The following is a 16,813-nucleotide window of genomic DNA, read 5'->3' on the forward strand; positions in this document are numbered from 1 at the left end:
CACACTATAGCACACTGAATAAGCCAAAATTCACATTATAGCACAGTGAATGAGCCGAAATTCACATTATAGCACACTGAATAAGCCAAAATTCACATTATAGCACACATAATGAGCTGAAATTCACATTATAGCACACGGTATGATCCGCAATTCACATTATGACACACGTTATGATCCACAATTCACATTATGACACATGGTATGATCCACAATTATGGGAGAGGGAGAGTGACAGCAGGGACAGTGACAGAGAGAGTGACGGCAGTGACAGGGAGAGTGAGACCCCTGCCTATCCCCTATTGATTACAGGTACATTGCCCCAGGGACAGGTTGGAGTGACCTGGGCCTTTCGCCCAGATCACCCTTAATCACCTGAGGGGGGGCACTTATTAACTGGGCCTAGCGCCCCCTAACTGCGCACAGGCCAGAGGCCTGACTTCATCCACGGGCCTAGCACCCACCTAACATGTGGCCAGTTGGGTGACCTGGGCCTAATGCCCAGGGTCACCTTTTTTACCTGAAGGGCCACTCTGAACTAGGGCCTTATGCCCTGTACATGGGGACAGGCCTAATGCCTGAATTAACCCCACGGGCCTAGTGCCCGCCTACTGCGCCACAGGCCTTAAGCCTGATTGTGCCCACGGGCCTAGTGCCCGAACCCTGATGGTCTAGAGAGGGGGGGGGTGTGACAGGTGCCCTCACCGAGGGCCTACCTCTCCTGGTGGGAGAGGCACCAGGGGGGAGCTTCGTTAACTCTTTTGCTTTCCATCCCTGGTGGCCTCTCCGGCCCTGAGCTTCTGTCTTCTGCCGCTGGCCCATCCTGGCCAGCGGCACCGCCTCTTCTGTCTTCTGCCGCTGGCCAGTCCTGGCCAGCGGCGCCGACTTTTCTTCCTTCTGAAGAGCGTCTTCTGGCCTCTTCCGCGGCCACTGGACCTCTTTGCCACTCTTCCGCGCGGCCTCCTCTCTTCTCCTCGTCCCAGCGGCATCTGACGTCAGATGCTCGGGGCTATGACAAGGCGAGCGCTGATTGGCTCGCCGCGGTCGCCTGTGATTGTCCGCCAGTCCGTGAGCCGCGATTAGCTCACGGATGGCGCCAATCTTTAAATGCCTCCGCCGCTACAGCCTCATTAGCGCTGGGATAAGACACTTGATCCCAGCGCTGGCCGCCGCCACATCCTGCCGGTCCACCAGCGCTGGGGACAGACACACTGCCCCAGCGCTGTCTGCTGCAGAGTTCTGTAGGGGACGCAGGTCCCCTGCATGCTGCTGCAATTAAAAATAAAAAACTTCCGGGTCTGTGGAGAAGTGGCGTTATGCCATACCGTCGCATACCGCCCCACTTCGACCACTGAGTAAAATACTAAAGAGATCGAGGATGGAAAAGAGGATGGGAGTTGGGGTGGCAAGTTGTATCTTTGCCCCGGGTATAGAAAGCCTAGCATCCCCAATGCAATGCTATTTTGGGGGACAGGATGCAGAAAATTGTGCTTGTAAAATGCTGTTAGTGGAGCAGCGATATTTTTTTTTATACTGCTCCTGTGCCTTCTAAATGGCAGCTGCATCTAGTTGTGCGACAGTTTCCTCTTCATAAATATTATTTTATTTTCCATGCCAGAGTTTAGGCTTTTTTCTTGGTGGTAAGTTTCCATTTCTATCTCTTCACCATTGAATATAGGACCACAGTCAATATTTGTCCACATTATCTCTCCAGAGTTGACTTTCATATCAGACTACTAATGTATCATCATGTTCAACCTCAAACTGCTGCATATAGACCCTCATTACGACCTGATCGCTAGCAGGCTACTTTTAGCACTGCTGCGATCAGGTAGTCTCAGCCTACATGGGAGGGGGGATTCGCTGTGCAGGGCTGCGCTCGCTTGTGCAGAGAGCTGCACAAACAAAAGTTTGTGCAGTTTCTGCACAGCTCAGGACTTACTCACCCGCTGCAATGATCTTGTCCGGAGCTGACGTCAGTAAACCCTCCCTGGAAACGACTGGACACGCCTGCGTTTACCCAGACATGCCTCATGCCTTCAAAACGGTGAGTTGACACCCCCGGCCGGCCTCTTCCTGTCAATCTTCTAGCATTCGCTGCTACGAACGCTTTCTTTGTTCGATTTGTTGCTGCCCGGCAACGACGCCCCTGCGCATTGTGGCCCGCACGCATGTACAGGACATACCCGATCACATGGCTGCAAAAAAACTGCAGCGTGCAATCGGGTCGGAATGACCCCCATAGTACTTATCACTTAAATGTACTTATAGTGGGATCCATTCAGGATCCCAGTGCCTGGGAGGAGGGGTGGGGGATAGTGTTAGGGTTAGGCTGTGGAGGAGGGAGTGGTTAGGTTTAGGCTGCGAGCCTCACACACTCTCCTCAAGCACTATTAAGGGTGAACCACTAAAAATATAGAGTATATTACCAATGAAAATATATATTCAATAAATATAATGGTGTAGCTGATAAAATAATTCAACATTTATTAAAAAAGAAAAAAAGAAAAGGGACATGTACCACATAAAAGGTCAATTTGAAAGTGATAATTAGCACACATTCAAATATGCACAACAATATACTAGTGCAATACTCTGAATTCAGGTCTGGTTTGTACTAGAGATGAGCGGGTTCGGTTCCTCGAGATCCGACCCTCTCCGAACTTCACCCATCTTACACGGTTCCGAGGCAGCCTTGGATCTTCCCGCCTTGCTCGGTTAACACGAACGTGCCCGAACGTCATCATCCCGCTGTCGTATTCTCGCGAGATTCGTATTGCATATAAAGAGCCGCGCATCGCCGCCATTTTCACTCGTGCATTGGAGATGATAGCGAGAGGACGTGGCTACGTTCTCTCAGTTTCTGTGTTCAGTGTGCTGCAAATATCTGTGCTCAGTGTGCTGCAAATATCTACGTTCTCTGCCTGAAAACGCTCCATATCTGTGCTGCATTGTAGTTGTGCACAGTATATAGTAGGAGGACAGTGCAGAATTTTGCTGACCACCAGTATATATATAGCAGTATGGTACAGTAGTCCATTGCTCTACCTCTGTGTCGTCAAGTATACTATCCATATCTGTGCTGCATTGTAGTTGTGCGCAGTATATATAGTAGGAGGACAGTGCAGAATTTTCCTGACCACCAGTATATATATAGCAGTACGGTACGGTAGTCCATTGCTCTACCTCTGTGTCGTCAAGTATACTATCCATATCTGTGCTGCATTGTAGTTGTGCGCAGTATATAGTAGGAGGACAGTGCAGAATTTTTCTGACCACCAGTATATATAGCAGTATGGTACAGTAGTCCATTGCTCTACCTCTGTGTCGTCAAGTACACTATCCATATTTGTGCTGCATTGTAGTTGTGCGCAGTATATAGTAGGAGGACATTGCAGAATTTTGCTGACCACCAGTATATATATATATATATATATATATAGCAGTACAGTACATGTGATGTGATGTGATGTGATGTTTGGGGCTAATTTTTTTAAGTGCCATCCTGTCTGACACTGCAGTGCCACTCCTAGATGGGCCAGGTGTTTGTGCCGGCCACTTGGGTCGCTTAGCTTAGCCATCCAGCAACCTTGGTGCACCTCTTTTTTCTTTGCATCATGTGCTGTTTGGGGACTATTTTTTTGAAGTGCCATCCTGTCTGACACTGCAGTGCCACTCCTAGATGGGCCAGGTGTTTGTGCCGGCCACTTGGGTCGCTTAGCTTAGCCATCCAGCGACCTTGGTGCACCACTTTTTTTCTTTGCATCATGTGCTGTTTGGGGACTATTTTTTTAAGTGCCATCCTGTCTGACACTGCAGTGCCACTCCTAGATGGGCCAGGTGTTTGTGCCGGCTACTTGGGTCGCTTAGCTTAGCCATCCAGCGACCTTGGTGCACCACTTTTTTTCTTTGCATCATGTGCTGTTTGGGGACTATTTTTTTAAGTGCCATCCTGTCTGACACTGCAGTGCCACTCCTAGATGGGCCAGGTGTTTGTGCCGGCCACTTGGGTCGCTTAGCTTAGCCATCCAGCGACCTTGGTGCACCTCTTTTTTTCTTTGCATCATGTGCTGTTTGGGGACTATTTTTTTAAGTGCCATCCTGTCTGACACTGCAGTGCCACTCCTAGATGGGCCAGGTGTTTGTGCCGCCCACTTGGGTCGCTCAGCTTAGTCATCCAGCGACCTCGGTGCAAATTTTAGGACTAAAAATAATGTTGCGCAGTGTGAGGTGTTCAGAATAGACTGGAAACGAGTGGAAATTATGGTTATTGAGGTAATACCCCTTTTCCACTAGCTCAAAAAACACGGGTAAATGCACGGGGGCGCGCATTTACCTGTGTTTTTGGCAAGTGGAAAAGGGTAAACCCGGATCAAGTGACCCGTGAATCCTACCCGGCTATTTACCTGGGTAGGACACGGGAATGATCCGGGTAGGGTGTAGTGTAAACGGGAGCCGTGTCGATGCAACACGGCTCCCGTTTACACTGTATGGATGGGCGGCGCTGGGAGATCATGTGATCTCCCTGCGCCGCCCCTGCCGTGTAGCTAGAAGCGTCACCAACCCGGCATATGCCGGGTTGTGACTGCTGATGGGAAAGGGACCGAGCACGGGTCGCAGCAGGGGGCAGCTCCCGTGTCAGGCTCCCGGCTGCGACCCGTGCTCGTAGGTGTAAAAGGGGTATGATAATACTATGGGATCAAAATTATCCCCAAATTATATTATTTAAGCTGTTTTTGAGGGGTTTTTGAAAGAAAACCACCAGAATCCAAAACACACCCGAATCCGACAAAAAAATTTCAGGGAGGTTTTGCCAAAACGCGTCCGAATCCAAAACACGGCCGCGGAACCGAATCCAAAACCAAAACACAAAACCCGAAAAATGTCCGGTGCACATCTCTAGTTTGTACCCATATACAGTATATAAACTGCTAAAGTCCTAGCAATTTAAGATGTCAGTCCAGATAGGCTATTTCACGTTAGGGATATATACCAGTTCTTGGCTGACGAGGTCCAGACAGCCCTTAAGCAAGATGATTTGCATTTGTTTTGGCTGTGTATACATGGCTGGAGAGATGGCAGATGGCCGGTGTTGGTGTGTCTGGGCAAGATGAAGTCCTAATTTCTGGGGTCCAGAGGAATCCCTGTAGCATCAATGGAAGGTACAAATGGGCGTTTTAAAGGTTGAGTAGCTGGTTAACATGTTTTGTGGGACAATCTCCTCCCTAGTTTCTTCAGTATCAATATAAACACAATAAACTTGATAATGGGGCCTGTTAATCAGGGCTGTTGAGAGTGGGGCCTGGGTACTGAGGGCGAGGCAAAAATGGTGAGGCCTGCACTGGGGGTGCCACGCGATTGCTCACCCCCCGCACACCATGCAGGGAGAGGAGACTGCTGCTGCTCAGCTGCAGCAGCATTCCTGGAACTTCCACTGCCCAGCACACTCTAGCGTGTGATAGGCTTGGAAGAGAGGCTGCTGATGTGGGTTACTGGTAAGAAGGGTTAAAGGAAGTGGGGGCCTCAGACCCGGGTAAAGAGTACCCCTCTTCCTCACTCAGCACCCCTATTGTGGAGTACCTACAGTATTTAAAACCACCTAGGACATATATAAAAACATAATGTATAAAACCAAGGATGGAAAAAACACACAGTGCGCACAGCAGCTAGTGATGTAGTAATCTAATAAGAGGTTCTTCCCACCTCCACCACAAATATTGCACACACAAAAGATTAGATACCATTCCACCAGTGCTTAATAAACCGCTTATTATTGCTGTGTCTCCACTTCCATAGAGTTATCCTCCACTTTCACGGCCACACTGACACAGGTGTGTTTTATACCATGGCGATGTCAGATAATTACCAGAAATAGAGAAAATGAATGGCAAAAATAGTGTGATATTGTATTGTAACAATATACACATTTATTACAAAATAAACTCATAATATACACATAACTACACATATGGACGTTGAGCTGACCTTGAAAAAGACCCGGGGAGGGTCAGAATGCGTGGGTACTCGTGCAATTGACACCCGATGCACGGCGACTGACGTGAACAGATCCTGTGTGTTTGGGAGACGGACTTGGACTCAGGAGAAAACCCGTAGCTGCACCTGGGTGGACTCTTGTTATACATGCTCATACTGTAAGAACTGACTGCGTGCAAGTTCTCTCCTATAGCCGGTAATTGTTAATACATTTCACTACACTGGGATATAGTTGCACTGTGTTTAGTTTATGTGTATTTTATGATTTTATATTGTAATAAATGTGTATCTTGTTATAATACAATATCTCGCTATTTTTGCTGTGTTGTATTTATTGTACTGTTACATGTGGCACATTTGCAGTTCATGTAGACCTGCTGGTTAGTATTGCTTTTTTACGTATATACTCTTTGTCATTACAGAAACAATGGCACTGTTTTATACAATTTCTACATCCTTTTTAAAATATATACCTGAGAGATTGCATTCATAGAAAAGGTTACTGACAGCGACAGCACAAATGTCGGAGGTGCTATAGTATCTCCAGAGATAGCTTTTATACCTATGGTAACACTCGAGCCATGAAATATAAAGGTTCTCCCCAGAGCCTAGATATAAAAGTCTCAGGACCAAATAACAATGGGCAGATGGAACTGCAGCTCTGGGCCTCCACATAAAACAGACCCATCACCATGAGAGCATGATGATGACCAGCCGCCCAGCCGGCCACACTGTCAGCCATAAATCATAAGTATTAAAAGTGTATTTTTATTTTCCTGCCAGAGTGATGCAATTTCCAACTTTTCCGTATTTAAAAAGATATTGAGGCTGATATTGTAGGGAAGAGTTGTATATGCCCACATGGCAATAGTCACAGCCATACGGCGAGGGAAAGACTGGGGCAAAAAAAGTGGCCCTGCCTTGAACCGGGGCACATGCACATGTGAAAGGGGCACGTGTACACTTGGAAGAGGCATGCGGACACTACTCACTGTGGCGTGCCGTGAGTCAGGGGGGCATGGACTCACTGCATGGCCCCATATTTCTTACAAACGGGTACTTTAGTTGATGGGAGGACAAACAGAGAGCCGGAACCTGAGCTGCACACGTCCTTCCTGGCTCTCTGTTTGACCGGATCGGCCCACCAGCCCTTCTGGCATGTACCAGATGGGCAGTCCAGCCCTGTGTACAGCACTGGTCACACTTCTCCACTACTCACAATAGGCCCTTTATCATTTTTAGCCATATGTCCTTGTAGCACTTAACCTCTTGCATGGTGTAGTAGCATGAGATATGGTCATGCCAAGCTTGGTTTTATCTAACATTGGGGGTAATTCAGACCTGATTGCTGGGCAGCGATTTTTGCAGCCCTGCGATCAGATAGTCACCCCCCACAGGGGGAGTGTGTGAGCGCATGTGTATCAGAACTGTACAAACTGATTTTGTACAGTCCCTGCGCAGCCCAGGACTTACTTAGCCGCTACAATCACTTCAGCCTGTCCGAGACCGGAATTGACGGCAGACACCCTCCCATCCAACGCTTGGACATGCCTGTTTTTTCAGACACTCCCTGAAAACGGTCAGTTGAAACCCACAAACGCCCTCTTCCTGTCAGTCACCTTGCGATCACCCATGCAATCGTTTTTTATGCACCATCCCGTTACTATGCTTCGATCCCTGTTGCTGCGATCCTTCGCGCCTGCACATTGCGGTACATACGCATGAGCAGTTCGGACCTGATCGCAGGCTGTGATAAAATGCAGCTTAGCGATCGGGTCTGAATTAACCCCATTGCTGCATCCACCAATGACTGAGAGTAGGGCCCCTCTGCTCCATTACATCTGGCCAAACCCTCTACTCCCTCTCACACCCATTCCACAATGAAGGGCAGGAAAACAATTTTCCTGCAGCTCGACCTCACATGGCTCAGGATAGTGCAGCTGTCTGCACAGCTCGACCAGGATCAGCCACAGTCTGAACTACCACAGCAGAGTTTTTTGGTTCTTTTAAACTGCGTAAAACATTTTTTTCAAAATATATCCTCAAAAATGTCTATTTTTTAAATTATTAAATGACATAGATAATAGTTATATAAACTTGTCAGTATAATTGTATTAACAAATCTGCTTAATTGTGAATATATATATATATATATATATATATATATATATATATCTTACAGTTTTGTGATTTGTTAATAAAATTAATGACAATTTTGGTGACAGTTTTGGAAATTTTGGTGACAGTTTTGGAAAGTTTTGGAACCAGTTAAGTGGTTTCATCGCCCATGAAATATATACAGCCAAGTGTTAACTACTTATTTGCCAATGCAGAAGTGACAGCTGCTCTACCTCAAAATAACAATAATAAAAGTGTATTAGTGACTTATCCTGGTTTAAATAAAACACCTCCATCACCCATATCCAGGTGAGGTATCTCATTCTGACACACATAATTGTTGTGTTTTCTATCCACCGAAGGGTTAATTTACTCAGTGCTCAGCAGCATTAACTCTTGGCAAGCCATATAAGTGCCGAAGTCATTATGTCACTTTCATCAGGAGTGCCACTGCAGACTAGGAAAGCCGGGGCTGTAAGCTTCTAAACAATGACTCACTGTTGTATTTCACATTTATATCTCACATTGCGGTTTTTAGCAACAACACGTTACTCCTGCCAGCGTGTGTGTGTGATCCCAGCAAGTCATCAGAAGCTGTGCCAGTGCCTGGAGACCAGGCTGAGTGTAACCGGGCTGAGCCTGTGCCTCACTCCTCCTCCCATCCTGCTGCACAGTACACGGCTGTAATTGGAATCCCTCATACACAGGGAGCTGCTTGGTTTGTTGACAAAGTGGATGAATGAGTGGATAAACTCCAGCCCCGTCTATGACATTACCCACCACAAGCATCAGAGGGAGATGACGTTCATAGCAGTCTAGCCCAGCACAGGCTAATGAGCAGGCTTCACATATGCACCTAAGTAGGACCCTTTACTTGACTTTTTCCACGCTGGCGAGTCCTGGACTGTATTCATTAGGCGTGACAGCTCTCTCTGTATAGCCATAGCACACGCTGCTGCCCCGCGTAGTGCTGATCCTCTCCTGACAGGGGACTGGATGACTGCTGGCACATTCCCGATTTACTGGCAACTTTTATCCTCCAGGGACTCACTTCATCGCCTGCTGAAAATATAGGTAAAGTATTATTTCACTTTACTAAATATATCGATGCGAAAATACATTTGTGCTACAGTCATGAAAATACAGATATTAATAGTACAGTAAATTGCTGCTTTATCATTTGTCTTACTGGGCTGGACACACCTGTGCATGCAGTAATAGAAACATACTTTAATGTGAGAGAGAAGACATATAAATATCCCATAAGCTTTACACTGAAAATCCTGCATCTGTCTGATGATCTGATCTGATGCAATGATGTGAGTGCAGGCAACTGCACTGGATTAAGTCATATTTTATGTAGCTTTAATTGTTCATTCTGGTTTTGTATCTAACTTACTATGTTTACTATAAAGTGTATTAGGATTAAGTTCCGCTTATTATTTCCTTCAGATCGCAATGTGGTGTAGCCTAATCATTAAAGTTATGACAGCTCCTACCGTAGTACATTCCATTAAAATTACAGTATGTATTGAAATCCCATCATTGCAATGTGCTGGGTTTTCAGAGAATTACAGAGTCCTCAGTGCATTTTTCTTAAGCATTGGCAGATACGATCATTTCCTAGTTGGTGAAAGTCTGCCAACATTTGCAGGGAAGTCTACATATTACAGATTGAGCCACAGACATTACCATAACATATTTCTTTGCCAACATGTATTTTTAATCACATATGCTGGAAGCATACATTTTTTAAATCCCTAATAATGGTCTATGACTGAGCTTATAGTGAACTGGTCTGGGGTATTATATCTAATGTAGTAGAACATAATAATATTGCTAAACGCTTGGCTTGTTGATATTACAATCTGTCATCTTGGGTATGATGTAACATGTAGAGTTTATGGAATTGTAGCAAAAAGTGCAACTCACTTAAAATATGACTGGAGAGTATAAACTATTTTTTTTTTTGTGCTATTATCATGAGGAATATAAATGGAAGTCATTGCACACAAGTATTACATAAAGAGATTACTTGAAACCTAGTGTGACTTCATATGATGACATAACTGATATAGATTCCAGACTCTCTAGTGACAACTGCAGTTACGGTTTTGCTGTCTTTGACCTAATGTATACTGGAAGTCAGATATTGTCCAAACAGGATATTACTATTTTAGTGGTGGGATTCTCCAGTTTCTGCTTTGCATCACTGCTTCTGAATTCCAAGTTACATTATACTATGACAATTAAGAATGACATGATGTTGAAAGTTCTATTGCCTTAAAAAGAAATGTTCTTAGGAGCACTACTGTGTCTATTATTTATAATCTTTCCTGCTTGTTCTTTAATTAATGAATTGAAACATTACATAGCTGTGACAGTAAACACTGACAGTTGCAAATCACATTTGTTTAATGAGTTGATCCTCACTAGTAACATCCATTACATTGTTCAACCTTATAGTAATGTCTGTAACATATGACTTGTGCTGTAACTAACTTCTCACTGACAATCTGACACCCAAAACCTGCATGCTCTAATCATACCCCAGATACATCTCTGTTACTAATCCTAAGTAATTAGGCCATAGCAAAACACAGTGATTTATCCTGTAGCAATGTGATGTAGCCTGTGGAAAATCATAGTTGTCTGGGGTATATAGCTGACTTTAACCATTGCAAGTCATTTGAAGTATAACAGAGCAGCTTTCCTTCACCAGTATGTGAGTGATGTTTTATGTAACTGTCTTGCTAAGATCTGTATGTCACAACAGTTCCCACCTGTGTGTCTGCCAAGATGTAATTGTTCTTTAGTAATAATTATAATACATATATTTTTTTAATCTATAACTGGTGTTACCTAGCCAATGTTTGCTATATAATGAGTATTTCTCTGGCTTGATATTTTTTCTCTCCTTTGAAATGATACTGTTACAACTCCTGTCTCAATAATGTCCTCTTATCTTCTCCATGCAGCACTTACAGAGGGCTTAACAAACAACAATTGTTCAGTGGTCAGGAATTTAGCAGTAACCTAGAAAGCCTTTATACTAGTGTATTTGCTCTGCACGTCTTTCAGATCTGAAACTCCTTCTAAAGATCTTTGAACTAATTCATATGATGTGCAGCATGGTGGCACAGTGGTATCATTGCTAACTCACAGTCCTGGGTTTAATTCTGACTAAGGTTCTAACTCTGTGGAGTTTGGATGTTACTCCATGTTTGTTCGTGTTTCATTCCCACTCAGTGGCAAACGCTGGATTTTGAAACAGGGGTTTCCAAATAATTGGTTACAGACCAATGTAAAAATGTATTACTTTATGGAAATTGTATAAGGTATACGCTAAAAGGAATTATTTTACAATTTAGTTGCATACTGTGGAACCATGTAGTGACTAAAGTGAATTATTTAGCTGCAACTTATTAGGTTCAACGCTGTCGTGATTTACGTATTTTTAACCATTGTGCTAAGACACATTAGCAATGTCCAATGTCAACCCTCTGTCGACTGTACAGCAGTATGGATGGTGTAATGAGGTCATGGGATAGAATTCCAACATGGGAACTGTGTGGAGTTTGTATATTCTCCCTGTGCTTGCTTGGGATTTTTCTGGGTACTCCGGTTTCACCCCACAATCCAAAAATATACTGGTAGGTTAACTGGCTCTGAATACCCTCCCCATCCATAGGACAGACAACATGGGAACATCATTTCCTCCCCAGCAACCCTCCTTCTCTCCATAGACAGAAAGACACAGCACCGACATTCCTCTACTCCCCATGAACAGACAGACACAGCACCGACATTCCTCCCCTCCCCATAGACAGAAAGAAATACACAGCACCGACATTCCCCCCTCCCCATAGACAGAAAGAAATACACAGCACCGACATTCCCCCCTCCCCATAGACAGAAAGAAATACACAGCACCGACATTCCCCCCTCCCCATAGACAGACACAGCACCGACATTCCTCCCCTCCCCATAGACAGACACAGCACCGACATGCCTCCCCTCCCCATAGACAGAAATACACAGCACCGACATTCCCCCCTCCCGCATAGATGGACAGCACTCCCCCTGGTCACTGCTATTGAGTACCGGCGTCCGCCCCCGGCACGTCTCACCTTGCTGTGCTTCACAGAGATATGGAGTCAGTGCCTGGCCGGGAATGAAGTTACAAGCAGCGCCACTAGTGTCCTATCACCTCTCGCACATCGCCTGAGAGGAGCTGCTTTCCACTCATTCCAGCCTGAGCGCTGCGGCCAGCCTCAAGACGCTCCTGCCCTGTTACAGCCGCGGTCAGCCTCCGCTGCTGCCGCTGGCTGTCCTCACTGTACCCCGGCTCTCAGCAGCGGTGCTGTCCCGCTGTACCTGTGGCGGTCAGCTTCCGCTGTCGCCGCTCAGCAGGCAAGGCAGATCACTACTGTCTGCCGCCGCTTACTGTGGGGATGTGGGGGAGGTTTTACCTATTTCTGCAGGAGTAGAAATACATTAGATGCTCGGTTCCCCACGATACATCGGCGGCCAGGGGGGGGGTTCTAGGTACTCGGAACCCCCCCCCCCCCCCTGCGTGCGCGTATGCCACTCTAAAGCCATATGATCTATTAATTGGGTTCTGATTATTATTATTATTATTATTATTATTATTATTATTTCTCTATCGTCCTAGTGGATGCTGGGGTTCCTGAAAGGACCATGGGGGATAGCGGCTCCGCAGGAGACAGGGCACAAAAAGTAAAGCTTTAGGATCAGGTGGTGTGCACTGGCTCCTCCCCCTATGACCCTCCTCCAAGCCTCAGTTAGATTTTTGTGCCCGGCCGAGAAGGGTGCAATCTAGGTGGCTCTCCTAAAGAGCTGCTTAGAAAAGTTTAGCTTAGGTTTTTTATTTACAGTGAGTCCTGCTGGCAACAGGATCACTGCAACGAGGGACTTAGGGGAGAAGAAGTGAACTCACCTGCGTGCAGGATGGATTGGCTTCTTTGGCTACTGGACATTAGCTCCAGAGGGACGATCACAGGTACAGCCTGGATGGTCACCGGAGCCTCGCCGCCGGCCCCCTTGCAGATGCTGAAACAAGAAGAAGGTCCAGAATCGGCGGCATGAAGACTCCTCACACGAGATCTACCTAACTATAATTCATCTGATCTTACTTATTAATAGTTTCTTGTGCAGTGCCCACATATTACGAAGCACATTATAGAGAATATTTAATGATTCACATCAGCCCCTGTCCCTATGAAACTTACAATTTATACCACACTAGGGTTAACTTAGTCAGATATGTACAGTAAATAGGAGAAATAATCAAAACCATTGCTCCTATCAAAAGCTACTGTACTGCAGCCTTCACAATATTCAAAGATAGTGAAAATCTGAACACTAAAACAAAAGTGAAGAATTGTGAAATTAGAATATGCACCTGAACACACATATTCTCATTCACAATTATTAAATTAGTTAGAACCCTATCTGAAATTTCATATGCAACCAGATATTTGGGTGTAATATTACCACTTATAATTGAAAATGTGTGTATATCTGTACATGCAAACTTATTAATTGATTGTTGTATTTGACGTGGTGCAATGCTTCAATAAAAATGTTTGATAAAAAATAAGAATTTACTTACCGATAATTCTATTTCTCGGAGTCCGTAGTGGATGCTGGGGTTCCTGAAAGGACCATGGGGGATAGCGGCTCCGCAGGAGACAGGGCACAAAAAGTAAAGCTTTAGGATCAGGTGGTGTGCACTGGCTCCTCCCCCTATGACCCTCCTCCAAGCCTCAGTTAGATTTTTGTGCCCGGCCGAGAAGGGTGCAATCTAGGTGGCTCTCCTAAAGAGCTGCTTAGAAAAGTTTAGCTTAGGTTTTTTATTTTACAGTGAGTCCTGCTGGCAACAGGATCACTGCAACGAGGGACTTAGGGGAGAAGAAGTGAACTCACCTGCGTGCAGGATGGATTGGCTTCTTTGGCTACTGGACATTAGCTCCAGAGGGACGATCACAGGTACAGCCTGGATGGTCACCGGAGCCTCGCCGCCGGCCCCCTTGCAGATGCTGAAACAAGAAGAAGGTCCAGAATCGGCGGCATGAAGACTCCTCAGTCTTCTTAAGGTAGCGCACAGCACTGCAGCTGTGCGCCATTTCCTCTCAGCACACTTCACACGGCAGTCACTGAGGGTGCAGGGCGCTGGAAGGGGGGCGCCCTGGGAGGCAATGAAAACCTATTTTTGGCTAAAAATACCTCACATATAGCCTCCGGGGGCTATATGGAGATATTTAACCCCTGCCAGAATCCGTTAAGAGCGGGAGACGAGGCCGACGAAAAAGGGGCGGGGCCTATCTCCTCAGCACACAGCGCCATTTTCCCTCACAGAAAGGCTGGAGGGAAGGCTCCCAGGCTCTCCCCTGCACTGCACTACAGAAACAGGGTTAAAACAGAGAGGGGGGGCACTAATTTGGCGTTAGAAATATATAAAAAAGATGCTATAAGGGAAAACACTTATATAAGGTTGTCCCTATATAATTATAGCGTTTTTGGTGTGTGCTGGCAAACTCTCCCTCTGTCTCTCCAAAGGGCTAGTAGGTCCTGTCCTCTATCAGAGCATTCCCTGTGTGTGTGCTGTGTGTCGGTACGTGTGTGTCGACATGTATGAGGACGATGTTGGTGAGGAGGCGGAGCAATTGCCTGTAATGGTGATGTCACTCTCTAGGGAGTCGACACCGGAATGGATGGCTTATTTAGGGAATTACGTGATAATGTCAACACGCGGCAAGGTCGGTTGACGACATGAGACGGCCGACAAACAATTAGTACCGGTCCAGACGTCTCAAAAACACCGTCAGGGGTTTTAAAACGCCCGTTTACTTTAGTCGGTCGACACAGACACAGACAGGGACACTGAATCCAGTGTCGACGGTGAATAAACAAACGTATTCCTTATTAGGGCCACACGTTAAGGGCAATGAAGGAGGTGTTACATATTTCTGATACTACAAGTACCACAAAAGAGGGTATTATGTGGGATGTGAAAAAACTACCGTAGTTTTTCCTGAATCAGATAAATTAAATGAAGTGTGTGATGATGCGTGGGTTCCCCCCGATAGAAAATATGGGCGGTATACCCTTTCCCGCCAGAAGTTAGGGCGCGTTGGGAAACACCCCTTAGGGTGGATAAGGCGCTCACACGCTTATCAGAACAAGTGGCGGTACCGTCTATAGATAGGGCCGTCCTCAAGGAGCCAGCTGACAGGAGGCTGGAAAATATCATAAAAAGTATATACACACATACTGGTGTTATACTGCGACCAGCGATCGCCTCAGCCTGGATGTGCAGAGCTGGGGTGGCTTGGTCGGATTCCCTGACTAAAAATATTGATACCCTTGACAGGGACAGTATTTTATTGACTATAGAGCATTTAAACTATATATGCGAGATGCACAGAGGGATATTTGCACTCTGGCATCAAGAGTAAGTGCGATGTCCATATCTGCCAGAAGATGTTTATGGACACGACAGTGGTCAGGTGATGCAGATTCCAAACGGCACAAAGGTGTATTGCCGTATAAAGGAAGAGGAGTTATTTGGGGTCGGTCCATCGGACCTGGTGGCCACGGCAACTGCTGGAAAATCCACCGTTTTTTACCCTAAGTCACATCTCTGCAGAAAAAGACACCGTCTTTTCAGCTTCAGTCCTTTCGTCCCTATAAGAGTCATATCTGCCCAGGGATAGAGGAAAGGGAAGAAGACTGCAGCAGGCAGCCCATTCCCAGGAACAGAAGCGTTCCACCGCTTCTGACAAGCTCTCAGCATGACGCTGAGACCGTACAGGACCCCTGGATCCTACAAGTAGTATCCCAGGGGTACAGATTGAAATGTCGAGACGTTTCCCCTGCGCAGGCTCCTGAAGTCTGCTTTACCAAGGTCTCCCTCCGACAAGGAGGCAGTATGGGAAACAATTCACGAGCTGTATTCCCAGCAGGTGATAATTAAATTACCCCTCCTACAACAAGAAAAGGGGTATTATTCCACACTATATTGTGGTACTGAAGCCAGAAGGCTAGGTGAGACCTATTCTAAATCTAAAAAAATTTGAACACTTACAAAGGTTCAAATCAAGATGGAGTCACTCAGAGCAGTGATAACGAACCGGGAAGAAGGGGACTATATGGTGTCCCGAGACATCAGGGATGCTTACCTCCATGTCCCAAATTTGCCCTTATCACTAAGGGTACCTCAGGTTCGTGGTACAGAACTGTCACTATCAGTTTCAGACGCTGCCGTTTGGATTGTCCACGGCACCCCGGGTCTTTACCAAGGTAATGGCCGAAATGATGGTTCTTCTTCGAAGAAAAGGCGTCTTAATTATCCCTTACTTGGACGATCTCCTGATAAGGGCAAAGTCCAGGGAACAGTTGGAGGTCGGAGTAGCATGATCCCGACAACAAGTCTCCTGTGCTTAGGGATGATTCTGGACACAGTCCAGAAAAAGGTGTTTCTCCCGGAAGAGAAAGCCAGGGAGTTATCCGAGCTAGTCAGGAACCTCCTAAAATCAGTGCATCATTGCACAAGGGCCATGGTAAAAAAATGGTGACTTCCTTCGAAGCAATTCCAGTCGGCAGATTTCATGCAAGAACTTTTCAGTGGGATCTGCTGGACAAATGGTCCGGATCGCATCTTCAGATGCATCAGCGG

At 46.0% G+C, this 16,813-nt stretch overlaps 1 protein-coding gene across 2 annotated transcripts in view; it reads left to right on the plus strand.

Moving 5' to 3' along the window:
• The window catches only part of SEMA3D (semaphorin 3D), a 293,106-nt gene that overhangs the window by 1,986 nt on the left and 274,307 nt on the right, over positions 1-16,813 (plus strand). The window contains exon 1 of one of the 2 annotated variants that reach the window (XM_063926930.1): positions 8,683-9,186. The exons of the other annotated variant lie outside the window; for it this stretch is intronic. The gene's annotated coding sequence lies outside the window, so the exon portion shown is untranslated. Of the gene's footprint in view, positions 1-8,682; positions 9,187-16,813 lie in introns of those variants that run through there. 2 annotated transcript variants of the gene reach the window in all.

Source organism: Pseudophryne corroboree, chromosome 6 (assembly GCF_028390025.1).
Source record: "Pseudophryne corroboree isolate aPseCor3 chromosome 6, aPseCor3.hap2, whole genome shotgun sequence".
NCBI classification, from domain to species: Eukaryota; Metazoa; Chordata; class Amphibia; order Anura; family Myobatrachidae; genus Pseudophryne; species Pseudophryne corroboree.